At 49.1% G+C, this 24341-nt stretch overlaps 1 protein-coding gene across 13 annotated transcripts in view; it reads left to right on the forward strand.

Moving 5' to 3' along the window:
• The window catches only part of COBL (cordon-bleu WH2 repeat protein), a 257272-nt gene that overhangs the window by 30694 nt on the left and 202237 nt on the right, over positions 1-24341 (forward strand). The gene's annotated exons all lie outside the window — the stretch shown is intronic.

Consider the following 24341-nt stretch of genomic DNA (forward strand, 5'->3'; position numbering starts at 1 on the left):
GGGCTGACTCCCAGCTCTGACACCCAGAGCCTGGTTTCCAGAACTGTCGTAGGTGGACGTACTCACCCCTTTAATGCCCTGCATGTGACCCACTCCTTCCACACGCCAGCTGCCTCCTTGGCCAATCAAATCAATACCTTTCCAAGAAAATCAAAGCAAGGAAAGGAAGGGAAGAGAACCTTTTTTTTTTTTTTTCCGTACGCGGGCCTCTCACTGTTGTGGCCTCTCCCGTTGCGGAGCACAGGCTCTGGACGCGCAGGCTCAGCGGCCATGGCTCACGGGCCCAGCCGCTCCGCGGCACGTGGGATCTTCCCGGACCGGGGCACGAACCCGTGTCCCCTGCATCGGCAGGCGGACTCTCAACCACTGCGCCACCAGGGAAGCCCCCATCTTCCTCTTTACTCCTGAGGCTCCGATGACCCCCTCTGCCCTGTGTGCTGAAGGCCACGCTCTTTCTAGGGCTGGGGACCTCCACCCCTGCTCTGGCCCCAGGCACCTCAGGGAACGGTCCACACCGCGTCCAGCCCCTGCTTCCCTGCAGACTCACAGAAGGCAGGGGGGTGAGGCCTGAGGGGCAAGGGCAGGCCCCCCCATCTGGGACCCCCTTCCCGCAGGTGCCCTTTCCCATGGGGACACGTGGGCACTACTGCGGGGGACACTCCAGCCTGCCTATCACAGTGACCCGAGTGAGTAAAGGACGTCTCATCACAGGTTTCAATGTGCCGCTCCCGGCTGTCGGCTGTCCAGCCCAGATCCTGATTTCTAATTCAAACGGATTCCTTAGAATTCCCGCTTTCTTGTCACCAAAACGAGGCGCTGTCCCAGAGTCTGAGTGCACGTCCTGCATTATGAGCTTCACCAGCTGAGCTGCTGGGCGTTTGCTTCTTCGCACGACACCTCCTCCTGTGTTTATCCCAGTGTCTTATTTGTAGACACAAAGTGCGTTTCCTAGGAAAAGGAAAGGAGCTTACTGCCGTTGAAGAGTACTTAAGAAGATGATAAGGGCTGCTTTGTGAAAACAGAGACACCCACAAATCCCTCTGCTGTGGGGAGGAGACAGATGAGAGGAGAAGGAAAATACACCTGGGGGGCGGGGGCATGTTGGGCTCCAGCAGGTCATCAGGGTCCACGAACATTCTCGGAGGACAAGGAGACAGTTGCTTTTATTCTCCACGGTGAGGTGACAGCTGGAATTTCTAACCGCTGGATGACTGTTTTTGAATAACTTTGTCCTGGCCTGGGATTGGAGTAGTGGGGGAGATGCCTACGGGGCTGGTGGGGAGGGATGCACGCAGAATTCAGGGAGCTCCCAGCTGACTAGGTGCGTTGCAGCTGGACAAGGGTCCCCTCCCAAAGGGACTTGGGTCCCAGCAGCCTGGGCCCCTGGAGTTTTGCAGGTTTCCCACGTGGCTCCCATGGGCCCCTCTGCCTGTGCCCCTGCATCTCCCAGGTCTCTGCTTGCCAATCGACTCCCGGATGGTGGGGAACTGGTTTGTTTTTCTCTGACCTTTCCTCGAGAAGAGGCTTGACTCCTTTTCTCTGGTGGAGCCTCCCTCCCCATCCCTCCCTCCCCACAGATCTGCTCTGCAAAGTGGGGAGGCCGATGGACGTGGGAGCCCCACGGGCCAGGACCCCGGGGGGCAGCCCAGTCCCGTTGGATGTGGCTCCATCAGATAGATCTGGAAGTGGGGGGAGGTCCCCCGACAGTCTAAAAATTCTCATTGTGCAAAGGGAGTCCTGTACGTCGATGTTGAGAACGTCCTTTAGCTTCACACAGTGTTACTGCAGAGGCAACTAAACAGAGTTGATAGAAACGCAGCCTTGTTCTGGCATCTCCCGGCTGTGCCACCAGGCCTTTCCTGCGGCTGGGAGTGGCCTGGGTCCTGGGGTGGACCTGCCTCCCTGGCCACCCCCGGGGCCAAGGACTGGCAGCGCCCAGTTGCTGTTATCAATGAAATATGACACAAATGAACTTATCTACGAAACAGACTCACAGACATAGAGAACAGACTTGTGGTTGCTAAGGGGGATGTGGGTGGGGGAGGGAGGGATTGGGAGTCTGGGATTAGCAGATGCAGACTACTAGACTGGCCAGAAAGTTCATTTGGGTTTTTCCGTAAGATGTTATGGAGAACATAACAAACGAACTTTTTGGCCAACCCAGTATTATACATAGAATGGATAAACAACAAGGTCCTACTGTAGAGCACAGGGAACTATATTCAATATCCTGTGATAAACCATAATGGAAAAGAATATGAAAAAGAATGTATATATGTGTATAACTGAATCACTTTGCTGTACAGTAGAAGTTAACAAAACATTGTAAATCCATTATACTTCAATAAAATATGTTTTAAAAAGAAAAACAAAAAAGACAACATTGCTGCCATATCAGTACACAAAGGGTGTTGCAGCCATCAAGCTATCACATTACAGCTTCCTCCTCATCACTGCAGAGGCTCAGGTTGGGAAGAGACGGGACACTGGCCCCAGGTAGCTGAGGTGCCCATCAAAGGGACGATTTCAGTGAGCCCAGACTCGTGCATCTTCCCATAGATGCATAGAAAAGCGCTAAATTCCTTAACTTGAGATGCCTGGTTTTCTTTAATTAACAGGAATCTTCTGATGTTCCCACTACCTGGCCTTTGTTGCAAAACCCCCTCTATATCCTGGCTCCCCCCTTATCTCTTCAGAGCAGTCCCTCAGAGCTACGTGAGAGCCTGTGTGCCAGGCTTAAGTCCTCAGTGCTGTCTGCTGAATAAAAGATAACTCTCAGCTTTTAGGTTGTGCAGGTTTGTTCGGTCGATGCCGCCGTGCGCCTGGAGGGGAGCACACACTGAGCCTCCGCGCTCCCCCCGCTCTGGACCCTCTGCCCGCATCACTTCTCACTGTTCTGTCGCTCGGGAATCAAAGCTTCAGGCATTAAAGAGTTGAAGTGCAGCCGGATGATCTTTGTTAGTATTGGTGTTTCCCATATCAGACAAAACCAGTGCATGCAAAAATGCAGACCTGAAAATCAAGTCCAGGTGCCTGCATCGGAGAAGAATTCTCTTCAATACAGTTATCTCAGAGGTCCCTTAAAAACCGGACTTTAGCGAGGCAGCACTGACCATGGACAAGAAGAGGACTGCTGGAGATTCTTGCCAAGGTGCGCTCAGCGGGAGAGGGGGCCCTAAACGGGAGGGGCACAGGCTGGGGGTAACTGTGAAGGAGGGAGTGCCGAGGCTGGGACATGATGTGACACACAGAGGGGACAGGTGAGGGAGGAGAAGAGGGTCCAGCCAGAATCACTGGGTAAGATGGCACTTCATGGTGATGGACGTCCAGTTGCTGGTGGAGGTGGTGTCCTAGAGACAAGAGGGCTGGGTCCACGAACTGGGGTGATTCAGTGACCCTTTAAATAGAAACACCTAAAATAGGTTTTGTGAGGTGTTGGAATTCCAGAACCACTGAAGTGTTTTAAGTATTTTTGGATTTGGATTTGATTATTTTTTTAAACTTCACCTATTTATTTATTTTTGGCTACACTGTGCGGCTTGCAGGACCTCAGTTCCCTGACCAGGGACTGAACCCTGGCCATGGCAGTGAAAGTGTAATCCTAACCACTAGGCCACCAGGGAACTCCCTGTATTTGGTTATTGAATTAAGTGAGTGAACTATTTTCCAATAGGTAAACTTAGTTTGCCTCTCTGCTGAAGCTTCTCATTTTGACGTTAAATGCCAGGTGAATCCATTCACTATAGCTATGCCCATTTGCTTAGGATGCAGGGGCTGCCTGTGGGTGGTAATTTCCCTTCTAAAAGCAGAAGTGAGAGTTGGAAGGTAAGTCGGCCTCAGTACCTGGTTAGGGCTGTCACTGCAGACATGGGCTTCTTGTTTTGGTAAAGGGGGGATTTTAAATAGTGGTGCCTGCCGTATTGCCCCAAACACTTTTGTGACAAGCTAGAATATACATTAAAAATTGACAACATAGGTTAGCTTTATGTTTTGAGGTTGCTTTACAGTTGCGTATGATTTGACTTTTGTTCCCAGAAAAGAGAACGCTGTTGTTTGTGATGGCGTTTGCTGTATGTCCCATAGATGCATGCTCAGATGCAGAGGTACAGAGAGGGGGCTCCCCGACTGCCAGACCAAGTTGTGCAGTTTCTTCCTCTAACTGCAGGCAGTGGGGCCACTGAGACCCCTGTTAGCACCCTGCCCACCTTCTTGCCCTGTGGAGACTCCCAAAGTGCAGGCTTTGGGGTGAAAACATCAGAAAACCATCACTTGAGTGGATTCCTCTGGCCCTGCGCTTGAGCATTCAGATGTCTGAGCACAGTTTCACTGACGTGTAGCATCTGGAATGGAACTCTGATAAGTCTCTTTCCTGAGTGTGTTAATTGTCCGTAATCTGAATTTTCCTTTTCAAACTTCTAAATTTAAATGAATCTTTTTTTTTCATAGCCCATGGTGGAGTGTTAGATAGCAAAAATATTTATAAATCTTATAATTTAGAATATCTTTTAGCCCTGGCTTCTCTGGAGTCGGAATCACGGAGTGGTTGAGGATGCTATTTCCCAGAGTCGGGCTGTCTGGGGCTGGATATAAACATTCCACGTCTCAGCTATGAGACCCGGGCAAGTGACTGAAAGCCAAGCACAGCTCCCTTAGCTGTAGGACGGGGACAGAATTGACCCTGTTGGGAGAAGTTGTCCATGAAACAGCAGGGAGTGTAGGGTACTGCAGGCCGGTGATAGTGGAAACCAGTGATCTGACCGGAGTGGGATTATGATTCATCGCTTGAATGAATGAGTGAGTTGAAACTATGAAATGTTCTAAAAATATGCATTTACATGTATTTTGCAATCTTTAGATAGAGGGTCACACCCAGAACTCATTGCTTATGGTTTTCAGCTTCGGATTCTCTAAAATCAGCTAAGAACTTAAAAAGAATTTCGATCAAATCTGAGTGCAGTTTACAAAACAGAAATAGATCCGCAGACATAGAAAACATACTTATGGTTACCGAAGAGGAAAGCGGGGAGGAGGGATAAATTAGGAACTTGGGATTAATAGATACAAACTCCTCTATATAAAATAGGTAAGCAACAAGATCCTACTGTGTAACACAGGGAGTTATATTCAATATCCTGTGATAAACCATAATGGAAAAGAATATGAAAAAGAATGTATATATATATATGTTTTACTGTACACTGGAAACTAACACAACATTATAAATCAACTTCAATTAAAAAAAATCTGGGGCTTCCCTGGTGGCGCAGTGGTTGAGAGTCCGCCTGCCGATGCAGGGGACACGGGTTCGTGCCCCGGTCCGGGAAGATCCCACATGCCGCGGAGCGGCTGGGCCCGTGAGCCATGGCCGCTGAGCCTGCGCGTCCGGAGCCTGTGCTCCGCAACGGGAGAGGCCGCAGCAGTGAGAGGCCCGCGTACCGCAAAAAAAAAAAAAAAAAAATCTGAGTGCAGAACCCTCCTGGGACTGACACATTTTTCTCTTTTCCTCCTTGGTCCTTAGACTTTCCATCACCTACGTGAACCAGTCATTCATTCATTCATAGCAACTTACTGTGTTTTCCTTAAACATCTATCTTAGGTTACACGAAAATAATCATATTTTGTCTCTTTACACTCATTATGTTCTGTAACGTATTCGTTAAACAACACGATCAAAGTAGTTAGGTCCTGCTGGGGTAAGCAGTTTGGGGTTAACAGAATTACCTCTTGGGTAGAGTATTCCCGAGCAGGCAGAACCGCAGTGAGCTGCTCACCAGAGGGCAGCCCACCAGCTCCAAGGACAGTCGTGTGTTTTCGAGAAAGTGCCGAAGAAACTGGATGAAGAGGCACCGGGAGAGTGAGGTTATAAAGCGGGCACGTCCAGATCCTGAGGGCTGTGTGCCCTTGAAAGGCTTTTGGATTGTATCCTACAGGTCGGGAGTTGGCACACTTTTCTGTAAAAGGGCCAGATAGCACATGTTTTCAGGTTTTCAGATTGTATGTCTCTGCGGAGCCCACTCAGCACTGAGCTTACATACATAAGTGTTTAGTATGTAAAAAAACAGGTGTGGGGCTTCCCTGGTGGTGCAGTGGTTGAGAGTCCACCTGCTGATGCGGGGGACACGGGTTCGTGCCCCGGTCCGGGAAGATCCCACATGCCGCGGAGCGGCTGGGCCCACGAGCCATGGCCGCTGAGCCTGCGTGTCCGGAGCCTGTGCTCCGCAACGGGAGAGGCCACAGTAGTGAGAGGCCCGTGTACCGCAAAAAAAAAAAAAAAAAGGAAAAAACAGGTGTGGCTGGGATCCACTAAAGACATTATCTGATAAATAATGGACACTGAAATTTGAATTTCATGTAATTTCACATGCCATGGAATATTATTCTTATCTTGCTTCTTTCCCTCAACCATTTAAAAATTGTAGACAATATTCTTAGCTTGCTGACCACAGGAAAACACAGGGGACAGGAATTTGCCGACCCCTGAGATGGGCTGTCCCTGGCGTCTGTGGCTGGACTTGAACCAGAGGAAGCTATGTCAAGTCCACTGTTTACGCCCGTTGTTAGTGTACCTGTTCCTGGACGTCTTCACTGTAGTCCATCCTTTTTAAGGACCTGGATGTAAGTCTCACAGAAGGTGGGCTGAGGTTCACAGAGTTGATCAGAGCTGTCTTTCCACCTTCTTGCTGCTTTTGCTTCGCCATTGTTGGCTCATGCAAGATGTTCTCCAAGTCTGCTCAGCGCCAACCAGGATGCTTTTTAAATATTCAGGAATCAGACTCTACTAGGGAATCCACATTTATCAGATGCCCTCTAGGTGGTTCATAATTTATACACCAAAGCTTGTGGACCAATGCACTGAACCCCCTGCACGGCCCTGAACCAGATCTGATGGGTCATCCCATGAGGATTTCTGGGACGAGGACGTCACATGGACCCTAAAGATAAATGGGATTTAGGTTGGTGCCAAGGAGGCCTGTCTAGAGCTAATGAGCTCCCATAGTATCTCTACTGAAATAATTAAATTTTACCAAAAATTAATAAGACTTAAATTTTGGGATCACACATATACACACTCACAGATTTCTCAAATCGGCTAGTCTTCTGTATTTTTTTTTTTTTGCAGTACGTGGGCCTCTCCCTGCTGTGGCCTCTCCCGTTGTGGAGCACAGGCTCCGGACGCACAGGCTCAGTGGCCATGGTTCACGGGCCCAGCCGCTCCGCGGCATGTGGGGTCTTCCCGGACCGGGGCACGAACCCGTGTCCCCTGCATTGGCAGGCAGATTCTCAACCACTGCGCCACCAGGGAAGCCCCTGGTTTTTTTTTAAGTTGAACAATAGAATGCATGCTCGGCACATAGTAAGTATTGAGTAAATTGCCATCAGCTAATACTGAGGAAGACTTTTGGGGCTCAGATCTCCATTTGTGTATCTTTCTTTTCTCTATTTATATTTTCCCCTTTCAGCACCCTATTTTCTCTAAAAATACTCTCCCAGTAAACTCCAGTCTCATGACAGGATCTGACAGCGGTTATTAACTTTACATCAGTGTGTTATTTCTCCCCGGAATATTTGCATTTGCATTATCTCTATTTATCCAACGACAAACACTGTCTCTTTTAGCAGTAAGCCAAGTGCAAGCAAGCCACATGTTTCAGTCCGCTGCCAAAAATGCACCCTGCGTTCCCCCGACCCTCTTTTCCCCACGAGACTCTGGAGAACAGTACTGGCACATAGTAGGCGCATCATACATGTGTGAATGAATGAGCATATTGAGGAAATTCAGTACTCTAACCAAGAATGTGCGTCTTTGGAGGAGATCTTGTTTTGAAGTCTTTCTGGAACGGAACTACTGCTATTCACCGCCTCAGGGCCAGTGCTGGCTCTGAGCTTTGCAGCACTGGGGCTGTATAAAGAAGCCTTTCTAGAGGAAATGTTTTCTCTTCCTCTCTTCTTAAAAGGGTGCATTTTATTTTGCTCCAAGGGAGCTGCATGTGCTCAGACGGGGGTCCAGGGGCAGCTACCATCCACAGGTTATGCTTGGCAACAGTGTTTCTGAGACAACGCAGGTGCTTCCAAACCTAAGTCCATCTCGCAGGGCGTATAAATACACTTCAGATGGAAGTGTGCAGTGTTGGAGATATTTTGGTTCTGTCTATTTTCCTGATTTGCTGACTTGATTAAATCCAGATGGGGGAAAAGAGAAGCTGCACACCAAGGGGGCTTCTGAGGAGCTCCTTCTGTCCTGTGTGGCTACAGCTGTCCACTAGCTTAGGGTTTTCTCTGGGGCTTTTTCCTACCACATCTTCATTCGGGGGCGACAGCATGCCTTGTTTCTTGACCCAAGATTCTCTGATGGGGAGGGCTGGTAGGACTGTGAGCATCTCCTTTCTAACTGCATCTCGAAACGAACTAATAGACAGTGTCTGTAAAGAAACTATCAAATACTCTCCCCTTTCTGACTCTGGCTTTCACAAAGTCAAGGATTATTATGGCGAGCCAGAGTCACAGTTGCCTTTCCTGTGGTTTAAGTGAAGTCTTGTCTGTTCGCCTGGAGGAAACCATGAAACAGAGGCGCGTGGAGCTCTGGGGAAGGTCTAGCCAGGTCTCCTGACCCTGAGCTCCCATCCTGCCCTGCGCGGCGAGCTGCCGGGACAGGTCCTGACCCCCTCCAGCTCTGCACGCCTGCGCCCCTTCCTGGCCCAGCTGCTCAGACAAGGGACTCTGTGTGTGACACCATCTTGTCCCCCATGTCACGAGCACATGACAAGCCCTGGCTTCCTCCCATACTGGGCATCTCTCTCCTCCTTCCCTGGGGTCACTGATGTAGGACGTGACTTAGGACCCACTCGCTGCGAGGATAAAACTTCCTTCCTCCTGCCCCCTGGGTTGCTTGGAGACACGGGACCAGCCTGAAGTGACACTGAGCAATTAGCTTGTCGCCAAGCCTGGGGCAGCCGGGTACCCCCTGCTATCCCGTGTCTGTGCCCCTCCCCCCGGCTCACTCCGACCCCCCTCACTCTTGCTTCCTTGGGATTTGCACCTAAACTCAAGCTCCGTTTTGAGGGGAACCTAAGACACCCCGTGTTCTTAATTCCTCATCTGGAAAAAGGGGTTATGATACACCTGCTTCTAGAGTTGTGAAGAGCCCGTAATTTTTTTTTTTTTTTTTTGAGAGTTATGTTTTATTCAGCAGGGAATTTTAGGACTTCAAGCCCGGGAGGCAGAATCTCAAGTAACCCCGAGAGAACTGCTCTGGGGAGGTGAGGGCGGAGCCAGGATACACAGGAGTTTTGCAACAAAGCAGAGCCCGTACTTTAAATGTATATATCCCCTCACACACAGTAAATGCTTAACTTGGAGCTAATATTATTAATATTTCTTACCATTTTGTGAAAGTGTGATAGGAAAGGCTATTTTTGAGGAAGACTGAAAGTTCCGTACACACTCTGCTATTATTGGTAGATTCAGAGGACACTGCTTGGGCAGAGATGCTGTTTCCTACAGGGAATGGTTACCATGCCGTAGGCTGTCCTTGGTGAATTCTCCTTTTGGACAGATTGCCAGGGATGTGGGCGCTGCTTTCTTCCATTCCTGGCTCTGTACCCCTTGATTGGAATAAAACCCCTGGTGGCACCCTGGGGGGATGAAGGAAAAGTTTCCTTATTGAGAATGGGCAGGAATGATGTCCCAGATGCCACCCAGTAGACACCCTGCCCTCTGGGGTGGGAAGCGAGCTGTCCGGGCCATCGTGTCGCCACCACTGATATCACTTGCTCATTCTTAGAGGAGCAGTCTGCAGAGGGCGGGTGTATGTCCCCGTGTGCCTGCCTCATGATCCACTGGGTTTGGGGAAGGAAGTATTTAATTTTTGTCTTATCCTTTCCAAAGTTTTATTTCCGTGCAACTTCTGTAATGTTCACAGTACGCTAGTAATGTGTCTCTGTTTATAATAAATACATATTTTTCTATATGTATGGAGCCCCTGCTCCCAGCCTGAGTGGCTTCATTCACCCTTATGGTTGTCTTGTGCCCACCTTGCATGTGCACATCAGGAGAGCCTGGCCACGCTTCAGGCCGAGTGGACACCCAGACAGGGGCCGGGAGAAGGTCCTTTAGGCAGTGATTTCCAGCAGGGGACTGGGAAAGTGTACCAGGGTAGGCATCGTTAAAGAGGTAGAAATAGGGGCTTCCCTGGTGGCGCAGTGGTTGACAGTCCGCCTGCCGATGGAGGGGACACAGGTTCGTGACCCAGTCTGGGAAGATCCCACATGCCGCGGAGCGGCTGGGCCCGTGAGCCATGGCCGCTGAGCCTGCACGTCCAGAACCTGTGCTCCGCAACGGGAGAGGCCACAGCAGTGAGAGGCCCGCATACCGCAAAAAAAAAAAAAAAAAAAAGGTAGAAATAGCAATGGTTTCAAAATTGTTTTCTGAAAAATCCTACTTAAGTAAATAAAATAACTCTTTACGTTGGAGGTTTTCCTTCAAACATTGACCTCTGTGTGGCCTCCAGGTCCCTGTGGAAGGAGAAATAGTGGCTGATGGAGATTTTTAAAAAGCAAGACGGTGTCTTGGCCACCTTTGGGGCTTATTCTAAGCACCTATGGAAATCCTGACCATTGTGCCATTTTGTGTGTGTGTGTGTGTGTGTGTATTTTTAATTTCTAATCATGTTATTCAGTTTAGCTTTATAATAAACCATGGGTTAAAAGTAAGAAGCAGGGGCCTCCCTGGTGGCGCAGTGGTTGAGAGTCCGCCTGCCGATGCAGGGGATACGGGTTCGTGCCCCGGTCTGGGAGGATCCCATATGCCGCGGAGCGGCTGGGCCCGTGAGCCATGGCCGCTGGGCCTGCGCATCCGGAGCCTGTGCTCCGCAACGGGAGAGGCCACAACAGTGAGAGGCCCGCATACCGCAAAAAAAAATAAAAATAAAAAAAAAAAAAAAAAAAAAAAAAAGTAAGAAGCAGAAGGGGCCCTGTTGTTGAGATGTGAGTTAATGGGGAAGATAAAAAAGGGGCTCATTATACAAATTCGCCTTGTGATGCTCCTCCTGAGACAGCTAAGCTGTGGATCCAAGTAAAAATGGTATGTCTCTTGGTCTAAGTGTCCATAAAACTGCAAGTTAGAAAATACATATATGCTGCTGCTGTCCTAAAACCTCTTCATGTTTTTCTTCCCTGGGGAGTAGGGACTGTCCTTTCACATACTGCACTGTTTCTGCAGAAGTCCTTGCAAGTTGCAGCCCAAAAGCCATTTCTCCCTTTGTCATTTAAAATAAGAGCCATTTGATCTTAAAAAATCGGGAAAATGTCAAACATCCAGTTCCCAAGAGCAGTTTTGCCTAGAATACATAGTTAAGTTTCAGTCTGCATTGTATCGTGCATTTCGTTTCCATACAGAGAATGAAATCATTAATCACTTTGTAACTCATTTGCCCACATCTAAGTCGTTTCCCACAAAATGAAAACATGCTAACAGTATGCACTTGTTACTTACATAACAAGTCAAGATTTATCTTTATGGGTAATGAATATTTGTTAAGTATCATTTTAAATGATCCCCAGGGGAACTTGTCATATTGTATATGACTGTGAAAGAGGATTGTGAGTCAAATAAAATGCTGGGAAACGTGCCTCCTTTGGCTCACATCTGGCCCTGAGTTTTGTTATGAGTTCAGAGCTGTGTCCTCACACGGAGAGGACATCACGGGGACGGCTGCTGCTTTGGGATGTGTGGGTGTACATACACCTGCGAATCCACACTCCTATGAATGCACGTGGGCCGTCGACCCATGTGCCTCTGAACTCCTGGTTGGAAGCGGGGAGCCTGGGCCACGGAGGGAGGGTCACAGGCAGGCTGCCCGGCGTAGCCAGCTGTCAGGGAGCCCTGAACCCTCCTCCTTTCCTGGGCACTCCAAGGACGCCAGGGTTCTGCACGTGCATTTTGGGTCTTTGCACTGAGATGAGTCCTGTTCCCAGGGCTGGCAAGCAAGACGTCTCCCCTCCACCTGCATGGAGCCCAGGGGCTCTGCCTGGACCTCGCTGTCCAGCCGCCACCTGGGGTTCCTCCTGCCTTCACCTCTCGGCCGCCCTGCCTGCGCTTTCCCTGTTGGGCCGGCCCAGGGTTTGGGAGAGTGGCCCTGATCTCCGAGCACCCATTCCTTAGGTCTCCTCTGCCTTCACAGGGCTGCCTAATCTTTGACCCCTTGTGCCTTGTCTTTGAAGTGGGGGTGGGCTTGCAAACACTGCTGGCGTCGCAAGCTGGCACAGGAGCCTGTGACTGTCAGACCCAGGAAAGTAAAGGGAAGGGTGAGATGCTCCCCTGTGGTGCCCTGCTGTAGATGAACGGTGCCTGGGTTTCCTGAATGCTGCCCGTAGTTGTCAGGCACCTGACCAATGTCATGGGCCTTTCGAGGCAACTTCAGGTTAGACACAAAAGCTGGGATGACCTGCTAGTGACGGAGAGCCCTTCCGTGCACCCTGGGCTTGGAAGGAGAGAGGAGAGGCCTCAGGCCATTCCAGCCCCACCGTTGGAAATCAACGTCTGTCTGCCTGTCTATCTATCTATCTATCTATAGATCTAAGTTTGTCTCTCTGTATATTTTTCTATCATCTATCTATGTCTGTCTGTCCTTCTGTCTGTCTGTCTATCAGAGGGAGCAGTTAATGGACCCATCACGTCCCCTTCGACACAGCGTATTTTGTTTCATCCTATGCCCCATGCACCCCATCTGCGGTGTTTTGATGTTACCAACTCAATGTACAGTTCAAAAAAGCATTTGGTTTATTTTGCTTCAAGTTTTAGGAATAGCTTTTTTTTTTTTTTTTGCGGTACGCGGGCCTCTCACTGTTGTGGCCTCTCCCGTTGTGGAGCACAGGCTCTGGACGCGCAGGCTCAGCGACCATGGCTCACAGGCCCAGCCGCTCCATGGCATGTGGGATCTTCCCGGACCGGGGCACGAACCCGTGTCCCCTGCATCAGCAGGCGGACTCTCGACCGCTGCGCCACCAGGGAAGCCAAGAAATAGCTTATTTAAACTGTTTTCTTTCGCAATTACGTGAAGCAGCTGCCTTCACAGGCGGTGCCCTTGGTCCTGGTCCGGCTGCAGGGTTTCCCCACCGCGAGGCCCTATCGTGGTTTGTTTAAACCGCCTCCTGGGGTGGGTGCTGCGTTGTCCCTGCTGTCACTGTGATGAGCAGGTCCCCACAGAGCTGCCCTGGGTGCGTGTCCCCTCCTGCCCTGCACTTTGATTCTGAGAATCTGAGAACCTGGGGAAGGTGTCATTTAGACCCACAAAGCATCTTAGGGCAGTTGGGCTCAGACAGCCCCGCATGGGAACCCCAGCTCCGTCCTTGACTTGTCACGTTGTCGCTGGACAGCAGTTCACCTCAGTCTCATCTTTTATAAAAATGGGAGTTAATGCACCTCCCTGTGGGCTGTTGCGAGGGTGAAACGCAGAGCTGGGTTACGGGGCCCGTGTCACAGGGCTCAGCATCCCCTAAACACCGGTCCTCCCCTGGTTTGGAACAGGACAGCGCTTGCCGTGTCAGAGGGCTTCTGCGTAGGGAATCCTTACAGAATGTCTGGTGGTTGCCAGAAAGGCACTCAGTGACACTGGGCTTGTGTCACCAGCAGCAGTGCCATCCAGCCAAACTGGTCTGCCCGGTCCTCTCCTGGCCCTTAAACCTGCAGGCAGGCCAGGAGCTGAGACCTGTTACCACACCTGGGGATGCCTTCATCCTCACCTTGCTGGGGTTTCACCTGAACGCACAATTTACCGGGAAAGCACGGACCTCCAGCTGCTGTGCGGAAAGACGCTTTAGACCAGTTTACCCTAAAAAAAAAATAAGTTTCTTCTTGCCATTATGAACAACTTTTTCCGACTCATTTCTAGCATCAGCCCCTGTTACCCTTAATCCTTAAACCTCCAAATAGTTGGAAAACATGCCGAAGTCTTGACTGCGTGACTCATTCAAGATGCTCTTGGGGTGGTGATGTGGGCCTGTCTCATGGGGACGGGTCCCCCGTGCAGTGTAGACCTGCAGCAGACAGGAATCTAAGCCGGGGTCTAGGGATGGACTGTGGAGATCAACTCTACCCCCTTCCTCTGTGGCCCAGATATAGAGTGGTGTGTAGATATTCATCTCAAACTCCTAATTTTTCCCTCCCACCCTTTCCCCATGGTTAACCATAAGTTTGTTTTCTCTGTCTGTGAGTCTGTTTCTGTTTTGTAAGTGAGTTCATTTCTATGACTTTTTTAGATTCCACATAGAAGTGATATCATATGGTACATGTCTTTCTCTTTGTGTTACTTCACTTAGTATGATCATCTCTAGGTCCATCCATGTTGCTGCAGATGGCATTGTTTCATTCCTTTTAATGGCTGAGTAGTATTCCTTTGTCTATATGTACCACCCCTTCTTTATCCATTCATCTGTCTGTGGGCACTTAGGTTGCTTCCATGTCTTCGCTATTGTGAATAGTGCAGCAATGAACATTGGGGTGCATGCATCTGTTCAAATTATACTTTTGTCTGGATATATGCCCAGGAGTGGGATTGCTGGATCATATGTAGCTCTATTGTTAGTTTTTTGAGGAAGCTCCAGACTGTTCTCCATAGTGGCTGCACCAAAGTTACATCTTGAGCTCCAAGGGCACTTGGTGTGACCCTTGGTCATGGCACAAGCCTGTTCTAGTAAGTGTCTGTCTGTCTGTTTCCCATTAGCAGGGAACTTGCACCAAGAAGGGATCACATCATCCTTGGTTGGCATTACCCAGATTCTACCCCAGAGACTGACCCATGGAAGAGAAGTAGTGAATGTCATTGGAGTAAAGGAGTGAAGAAAAATCAGGCACTCTCTCTCCCTTTTCTTTTTCTTTTTTTTTCTTTTTTTTGCGGTATGCGGGCCTCTCACTCTTGTGGCCTCTCCCGTTGCGGAGCACAGGCTCCGGATGTGCAGGCTCAGCGGCCATGGCTCACGGGCCCAGCTGCTCCGTGGCATGTGGGATCTTCCCGGACTGGGGCACGAACCCGTGTCCCCTGCATCGGCAGGCGGACTCTCAACCACTGCGCCACCAGGGAAGCCCACAATTCACTTTCAGCACTGTATTCTCACCATGAGGTCCTGCAGAAAAGTGGTCTTCCAGGTTCACCTGATTTGGGACATGGGACTTTGAATCTGGTTGTGCTTGCCGTCTTTACTACGCCCACAGGGAAGCTCAGAGCCTTGGCTGGCTACTGTAGAGAGCTGAAAGGGACAAGACGTCCTCATCCTTGTTTAGGTTCTGTTCTTCTGGCCTTCCTCATCCCCTCTTAAAATCCTGTGTGTGTTATGTACAATACAGTGAATGAACCAGGAGAGTCAGTGAAGGAAACCTTATCTCTGCTACGGTCCTGTATGTGGAGTCCCAGGTGGGTGGAAAGCAGTGATCCTTCACTTTCCACAATAACCCAGGGAAACAGGATGTCAGGAAGGAAATATTTCTGAGTTAAACAAGGCAGTGAAGTGATACAGCTGCTCATTAGAGCACCTGTTGTCTTTTTAGCAGTTGGGGACCTTCCTCCAGTCCCATAACGCCTCGGAGTTTTCCCTTCCCTGCTTGTCTGTGGGGATGGTCCCCACTCCTCCTGGGACTGTCCTGAGCACACTGGAAACCATCTGTGTGCTGGAGAGGGTGCACACAGAAGGGCTCCCTGGGGAGATGGAAGTGAGTCTGATCCAGGTGATACTGCTGCTAGGGGGCCAGTTCCCCTGCTTCCTTTTCCGTGGGATTCTAGCTTCTCCAGAAACACGCAGAACCGTGTTGGTGTGGCCACTGCCTTTCTATCATGCTCTAAAATTGGCTTCTGCCTGCGAGACATTGTGTGTGCTGAAAGGCCCAAAGAGTGGGCTTTTCTGACACACAAAGCCTTGCTTGTGGCGCAGAGAGCTGGCTTTCAAAGGTCCTGAGGAAAGCATGGCTGGAGGGGGCTCCTGCAGGGAATTTCATGGCAAGACCTTTTGTGCCTCAGCGTCAGCCCTTTGGTTCCCTCCGGTAGATACAGATCGAGAATGCTCGTTTGTTCTGAGTCCTGGAAAGCCATACCCAGGGCGATCTGGAGCGGGAATCAGTTTGAATGGCTGGAGCCCTGGGTGCGCTGTCTGGGAACACTCCCGCCTTTGTGCTTGGACCCGCTGGACCGCTGCCATGAAATCCCAGGGTCTCAGCTAAGCCGTGCAGCCTTCCAGAGCGCATTTCAGAGATCTTTTTCGCTGCGGGTGTGTCAGAGCAAGGAGTAAAAATAGCTGCCAGACCCTGGGGGCGGAGATGGCTACGCGCCGGCCCTGGGGTCCAGGCCACTGGCCGCCTTGATGCTTCAGTGTCTACACAGCATGGGCCGTCCTGCTCTGCAGGAGCTCAGGGGACAGAGCAGGGACTGGGCCATGATCGGGGCTGGCCAGCTGAGTGACCCTGGCTGAGTGAGGAAACCTCCCAGGCCAGCGTTGTTCCCCAGTGGGTGTAGGGACAATCGTGCCACCTTCACGTGGGGTGAATTTCACCAGATGGCATCCGCCGAGTGCCTGGCTCCCGGCTGCCAGGTGTGCTGTGAGCCCCTCCGGTCCACCCTGGAACCTGCGGGCCATTTGTCCTTGCAGCAGGGAGGAGGTCTCAGCGGGGGTGGGGTTCCCTGGTCCAGCCCCCGCCATCGCCAGAACAGGCTCAGAATTCTTGTTTGTTCTCTTCCATGGCTGAGCCCGGGACCCACCAAAGCTCTGGCATGTCACTCCATGGGTCAACCTCGCAGGAGGATGACAGGCAACTGGTCTACCCTCACATCAGTGCGTCCCTGGACAATGCCACTTATTACTGTTTTCTGTCATCTGTCTGGTCGGAAGTCACTTGGTGAAGAGGAGATGCAGGAAAGGCCACAGCATGACTGTGTGACGCTTTCCCCGGAGAATGATGAGTAGAAGTCCACTCGAACTGGCTGAATGTTTGCTGTACACCCAGCGGTGTCCCGGGCAATCTTACAGACATTTTCTCCCCTAGCCCTGACTGTAGTACAAGGTAGCTAGGATGATCCCTCTTTTAATTACATCTTGCATCTTAAACATTTATTTTAAAGCAAAAGAATCTGGCATATACTAAATAGCAGGGTCAGAAATAGAATCAAATATTCAGATTGATTCAGGCTTCACATGTAGGCAGCACTTTAGTTTCTTATTCATTTTAAAAAATATATGTTTGGCTAACAGCTAGAACTATCCACAAGGTACTTTTTAATTTGGGGTGGGGGGAGAGGTATGTAGAGAGACTGAAGTCAGTTACAGGTAGTAGCCTTTTAAATATGGTTAGAGCTTTTAAACATTACTCAAAGGCAGAGAAAGTATTAGACCAGCCACCTTTACCGAGGTCTGAGGACAGTCATTAGAAAGTGTAAAACAAATTGAGGTCAGCCTCCCAAGGGCTGGTTGGTGTTTTCGCCTTACATACACCACCCCCCACCATGAGGTCAGATGGTGGCTTTGATGTTTGTGAATGGAACAGGGTCACAGAGATGACTCCCTCGTCTGGCTGACAGACTCATGAGAACTCAGTAAGCCACTTTCTGGAGAATTCTAGGCAGTCGGAGTTTCTAGCATCTAATGTGGAAGAGTCATGGAGAGGATAATTTCCACTTGATTCCTCAAAGAAGGGAAAAGGGGGATGGAGGGAAAATGGCAGGAGACCCAGGGTTACACGTGGTATTATTAGGATTCTATTTGAAGCTTGGACAGTTAGTTTGTTTTGATTTGACTTAATTCAAGTTGCACATTAGATGTTGAAGTTATTGTTTTGTTTGTGTCTCCATTTACATAAATTAACAGTGTATTTTCTCTTATGTACAGGTTTGCGTTTAGCTCCCAATTTAACACAAATGGTACTTAATTACACAATGGAAGGATTACAGTTTAATCTCCAGAAATTGTATGCCTCCCAACCTGCCCTTTTGTGCAAAAAAGTTATTCACAGTCTCACATTATCTATTGAAATTACTTTGCATCAGCACCCGCCCACCCCAAAGAAAAGGAAAGGGAAAAATCATTATGAACTGACATGGAGCAATTCCCAGTAATCATAGCGAAATGAAAAAAAACATGGAAACCATTCATGGTGTCCTACCTTTTGTGTAAGAAATAAGGGGAAATGAGGGTACACATACATTTGCTTTCTTTGCAAGAAATTAAAATAGCAGGAAGGATGGAGGTATGTGGGGATGAAGTGGGTGACATAAAAGCAGGAGTGAGACTTTGTGAATGTTCCTTTTTATCTGGTTTCGATTATGAGCCACAGAGTGTTTTATGTATTCAGAGAACAAACTAGTATCAAAGAGGAAAGAAGGAAATCATAAAGTCAAATACAAACAGAAACGAATGAGCCCAACTCCATAAATTTGATAACACAACCACCCAGAATAAAGACTTTATTCTGATAATTTTTTTTTTTTTTTTTTGCGGTACGCGGGCCTCTCACTGTTGTGGCCTCTCCCGTTGCGGAGCACAGGCTCCGGACGCGCAGGCTCAGCGGCCATGGCTCACGGGCCCAGCCGCTCCGCGACACGTGGGATCTTCCCGGACCGGGGCACGAACCCGTGTCCCCTGCATCGGCAGGCGGACTCTCAACCCCTGCGCCACCAGGGAAGCCCTCTTCTGATAATTTTTGAACAGAGCTTTCTGACTATATGTCTTTAGTGACATATATATTAGGAACAGAAGACGTGGCAAAAAACTTGGGGCTTTCGCTAGTTCAGTTATAGTTGATAGTGGTGTTGCTTCTGTGATTCTGAAATGATTTTGTAGCTATTGCAGGACAGCGCAGAAAGCTCAAATGGATCGATGTTATTGGGCACCGAGGCTGTAAGTGACGGAGGAGAGGGCGACATGCGGTACGAATATTCTCTCTCTCTCTCTCTCTATATATATATATGACATGGAGCTTCCTCGGGTAATGCCATGGGAAATGATCAATACTCCTCTGTAGCATTTTTGCCAGGACAGTTTTTCATCTGAATCTCGTGAGGAACAATAGGACAGACTGAGAACATTCTTCAAACAACTGCAGTGAAGTCCTCCACAGAATTCAATGTCATAATTCTAAAAGTCATGTGGAAATGCAAGGAACCCAGAATAGACAAAACAATCTTGAAAAAGAAGAACAAAGTTGGAGGACTCACACTTTCCAATTTCAGAACCTACCACAAAGCTCCAGTAATCAAGCCAGAATAGTCAGCCATACGGATAGACTTAGAACAATGGAACAGAGTTCAGAGTCCAGAAGTAAACCCTTACATTTATGGTCAGTTGATTTTTGAAAAGGGTGCCAAGTCCATTCAATGAGGAAAGAATAGTTTTTCAACAAATGGTATTGGAATAACTGGATAACATGCAAAAGAACAAAGGGGGATCCCTTACTTACATGACACACAAAAATTAACTCCAAGTGGATCATACACCCAAATGAAAGAGCTAAAACTATTAAATTCTTAGAAGAAAACATAGGAGTAAATCGTTACTGGTCTTGGGTTAGGTAAAGCCTTTTTAGAAATGACACCAAAAGCACAAGCAAAAAAAAAAATAAAATTGGATAAATTAGGTTTCATAAAAAATTTAAAAATCTGTGCTTCAAAGACTACCATCAAGAAAGTGAGATGACAACCCACAGAATAGGGGAAAATATTTGCAAATCATATAGTTGAGAAGGACTTGAATCCAAACTATATGGAGAAATCTTACAACTCAACTATAAAAAGATAAATAACCTGGTTGAAAAATGGCCAGAGAATATCTGCAGACATTTCTCCAGAAAAGATGTCCAAATGGCCAATGGGCACATGAAAAGATGCTCAGTGTCATGAGCTATTAGGAAAATGCAAACCAAAACCACAATGAGATTCCACTTCACGTTCCCTGGGATGGTTGTAATAAAGACAGACAACAACAAGTGTTAAAGACATGGAGAGGGGCTTCCCTGGTGGCGCAGTGGTTGAGAGTCCGCCTGCCGATGCAGGGGACACGGGTTCGTGCCCCGGTCCGGGAAGATCCCACGTGCCGCGGAGCGGCTGGGCCCGTGAGCCATGGCCGCTGAGCCTGCACGTCCGGAGCCTGTGCTCCGCAACGGGAGAGGCCACAACAGTGAGAGGTCCGCGTACTGCAAACAAACAAACAAACAAACATCAAAAAAAGGCTGTCTCCTGGGACACCGCAAAACCTGCTTTTCGGTTTGCAGGTCCCACGTCTCCCGATGGGCAGGTGTTTCTGTCGCCACCTCCTTGCCTCAGCACCTGTCAGAAGTAGACTGAACATCGTCCTTTATCTGGATCTGATACGGCACATCCATTAGAGATAAGAGATAAATGGTTGGAAAGTTGCATCATTTCAATGTATTAGATAGGTACAAAAGCAGACTTGGGTAAATAAATACCATTTTAGAAAAGGACCCATTCAGAATGAGTCTGAATCAACTCAGTTTATCCCAGTATATCTTGCAAATCTTAGACCACTGAGGGTATTACTGAAATCAGCTTGGAAAAGTGAGCTGTTTTCAGGGAGGTAAAGGTTGTAAAATTTCTCTTAATTAAATTTTTATTTAAGATACTTCTGTAGCCTTTGGCATGAATCGAATGATTTTCTCCTTAAAAGCGAACCTACTCACTAGACAGCATTTTTGCGTCTATGGCCATTATTCTGTCTGAGGCTTATTTTATTTGTATGTAAAAACCTTCCTGCAGTTAAAACTATTTTTCTAATTCTTCTAAATTTAAACTCTTACTTAGATATGTGTAGAGACTTGGCTAAGTTGAGGAGTCTTAAAATGGGTATAAACTGAAGGGAAGATATTCCCTATTGGTAAAACAGAGGACAGTTTACCATGGGCGTCACACGCTTTGAAAATATGCATTTCTAGACTCCCCTCCATCTGGTGTCATCGGCTGAATGTGAGGTGCGTGGACAGCTGGCCTACAGCCCCTCTGAGAGGACCTTGCCAGACCAGGCCTCCTGCAGGGCCTGCGTGTGTTTGTGGAGGACTCCTCCCTGGGTCAGGGGCCCACTGCTGTTCTCACCTCCTGGTGCATATGGATGCTAATTGAGCAGAATTTTCCCATAAAATGAGGGGACCGGTTTCTATTACAAATCAAGGGGATAGAGCAATACTTCTCGACGTGTATGTTTGGGGAAACGTAACCATGTCATAAACAGAAGGCGTATTGTAGGAGTGTATTCATTTTTCTTTACATTAAATTCTTGTCTGTTTGATTCAAGGTTACCATTCTGTGTGCAAAGCCTTGAAAGAAACTTAAAAGAACCCTTTTGGTCTCATTTCAGTAGTAATTCAAGTGACCAGTCAGTACTGAAATAATTTCAGTAGGGTCCCTTACAGTATCGGAACCAACCTAGCCAGTTATTTGCCAGAGCAACGCAGAACTTTTAGAGATCCGCTCTGAACACGTCAAGGAGGAAGACGTACATAGTCCCAGAAATGCCCTCCTCCTTTAGAAGACAGAGGAGAACAAGCCTCATCCATGGCATGATTCACAGATGCTCCCCAAGACCACCTGCCCCTAACTGTCCAGCTGTGCAATTTCATACACTTTCCTAAAAAAAAAAACAAAAAAAACTACCATCTCTTCCATCCAGCCAACTCATTCTGTCTCAAGGTTTAGAATTTAAAAAGTGAATTCCTATTTCCTTTGCAGCCCTCCCAAGGGAGGTATAATCTTATCTGTCATTTATACCTTGCTAGAAAGAACCAGGGAGGTCTCAAACCAAAGGCTGGTTTTGATAGTTGAGAAGGCGGGGAGAACCTGATCTCACCAGGTCTGGATAAGAGGAAGACATGCACCACGGCGAAGGCAGAGGCCCTGAAAGGACAGGGACATCCTGCAGGAGCTGAGGCCCGGGTGTTTTGAAGCCTCGCCTGCGTGGGTGGCCTCTGTCTTTTAGGTGTGAGGTTGGTGAGTGAGCGTGGCTGGTTAGAAGGACAGGGGGATGCTTCAGCCTCGGGGGGGGTGAGCCCCTACCGCAAAACTCAGAAGGTGTTCAAAGTTTCAGCTGGTCACAAGGTGCTGAGCCCAGAGGCGTGAAGCGCTTGGTGTTGGCAGAGATGCTGGCCCAGGCTTGAGGGAGATGAGTTGTCTGGGCCCTAAAGCTTGGGACTCGGCGGGTGTCTCCTCTGGGCCTTGAATAGAGGACTAGACCACTGCATTGATTCAAGCGCTCAGCTTTCCCCACGTGAATTGAAGCTAATCCTAAAGTCTGACTTCTACGCACCATTTCGGTTTAATAAGTTGCCACTTTGTCCTCAAGCAGCCGCCACTGATGCAGTCTCGCTGTATATTGATGGCGCCGGTTCGAGGGTGAAGAGAAAAGCACTTATCCCCTGCAGCTAGGTGGCCAAGAGCTTGTCCTGCCAGCCAAGTCTCCAGTTGTTTTTATTTTGTCCCTGCTTTCTGGAAAAGTACTTACTTTCTTTTCCAGATTATCCACTGGTCGTTATCAGGAGTCAGTGCTTGAAAAGGCTCTCAAGCTCCCATAAGAAGGTTCTTATGGTTCTTATCATAGAAACTATGTACTCAAGAGTGCAGTGCGGGCTTCCCTGGTGGCACAGTGGCTGAGAGTCCGCCTGCCGATGCAAGGGACGCGGGTTCGTGCCCTGGGTCGGGAAGATCCCACGTGCCGCGGAGCGGCTGGGCCCGTGAGCCATGGCCGCTGAGCCTGCGCGTCCGGAGCCTGTGCTCCGCAACGGGAGAGGCCACAGCAGTGAGAGGCCCACGTACTGCAAAAAAAAAAAAAAAAAAAAAAAAAAAAAGGTTAACATGGTAAATTTCATGTTATGTGTATTTTACCACAATTTAGAAACACAACCTTTAACAAACCTTGATTATCTTATCCTCACTAACTCACCGTGATAGCTGGTATCTGCGGGGGGGGGGGGGTTATGTGCCCTGTGGAGCACAGTCCCTTCCATATATTACTTGTGCACTTGGTACCCAGCACACCACACAGAGAGACGTCGGACGTCTCACTGAGACTGTGCTGCTGGCCGCCTAGATCCGGCACGTGGGCCCAGGTGTAAGGCTCCAGGCCCAGCTACCCAGGCTCCGGGACCTGACTGAACCCCCAGATGTGCTCTTTTGTCTCTGTGTGGCTGGGACCTCTGCTCAGCTTGCCTCTGTCTCTGTCGCATTTGAAATGAACGATTCTCTCCGTCCATTTGCGTGAGTGGTCAGTATCCAGGCTGCCCTAGGAGGGCTTCCCGGTGGGATGTAGCCCACCAGGTAGGATAAATGGATGGTGAGCACAGAGGGATAAAGGATGCCCTTTTTCACTGAAATGAAGGGAAATTCTTGTGCCACGGATGAACTAGTCTGTCTGCAGGAAATGGCTCTTGGCTGCTTTTGAAGGTACAGGTGAAGCATTTCTATGGAAGGGAATGGGTTCTGGGCTGTTCTACTAGGACCAAAGATGCCCACTGGCCACGTGGTACCCGTTCAGGGGCTGAAACTGCCCTGGAGTCCGGAAGCGGTCCCCTTGCTCTGACGGCCTCGGAGGAGAGGCAGCAAGGTTGCCTGATGTGCTCAGTCAACATAATGTTGGGGGCAAGCTCCTTAGCTTGACCCACTCTGCCTTTCCAAGTACACGCTCAGAGTCCTGGAGGAGGGATTCATGAGGACACCAGAGGACGAGCCTGGAGTATCTTGGGCACAGAGTCAGTGTGGGAGGGGAGCCTGCGTCACAGCCCAGCCCTGCCAGCCTCCCTGGTCGCGGACACAGTGACCCCCTGTGCCCTTTGGTTCAAGTTTTACGACACGAAAACCTTGACAATCCCAAAGCCACCTTCTCCGCCTGCCAGCTGTTTGGGGAGTACACTCACATTTGTCTTTTAACAATTTCCCAATGTAGTCATCTATGTCTCATGTCGTTTCAAAAGGATCATTGTAAGTGGAAACGAGCCATCTGCAGAAATAAGCCCATTGGCTTGTTCCAAGCTTTGGAATAAATCTACAAGTAAGGAGATACGTTTCTAAGCGATCGGAACGGTATTCAAATCAAGGATGTCGTAGAATAACAGCCACAGGAGATGGTCTTTTCCTTCTTAAACATTTGATCGCTTCATCGGTCAGCATTTAATGCATTTTATGAGGGTGACTGAGGTGTTCGTGGACCGTGATCTAAAGCCACGCCCCCGTGCCAGGCTTGGGGGCTCACGGTTGCTGTTCTTTCCTGCCCCTCCTGAGTCTGACAGCCGGCAGCCGGGGCTGAGCTGCGTGCCAGGGGCAAGGTTCATCTGTAGAGCTTCAGGGAATGATGTACACAGCAGGGTGGAAG

This window comes from Mesoplodon mirus, assembly GCF_964341445.2.
Source record: "Mesoplodon mirus genome assembly, chromosome: 9".
In the NCBI taxonomy this organism is placed as follows: domain Eukaryota; kingdom Metazoa; phylum Chordata; class Mammalia; order Artiodactyla; family Ziphiidae; genus Mesoplodon; species Mesoplodon mirus.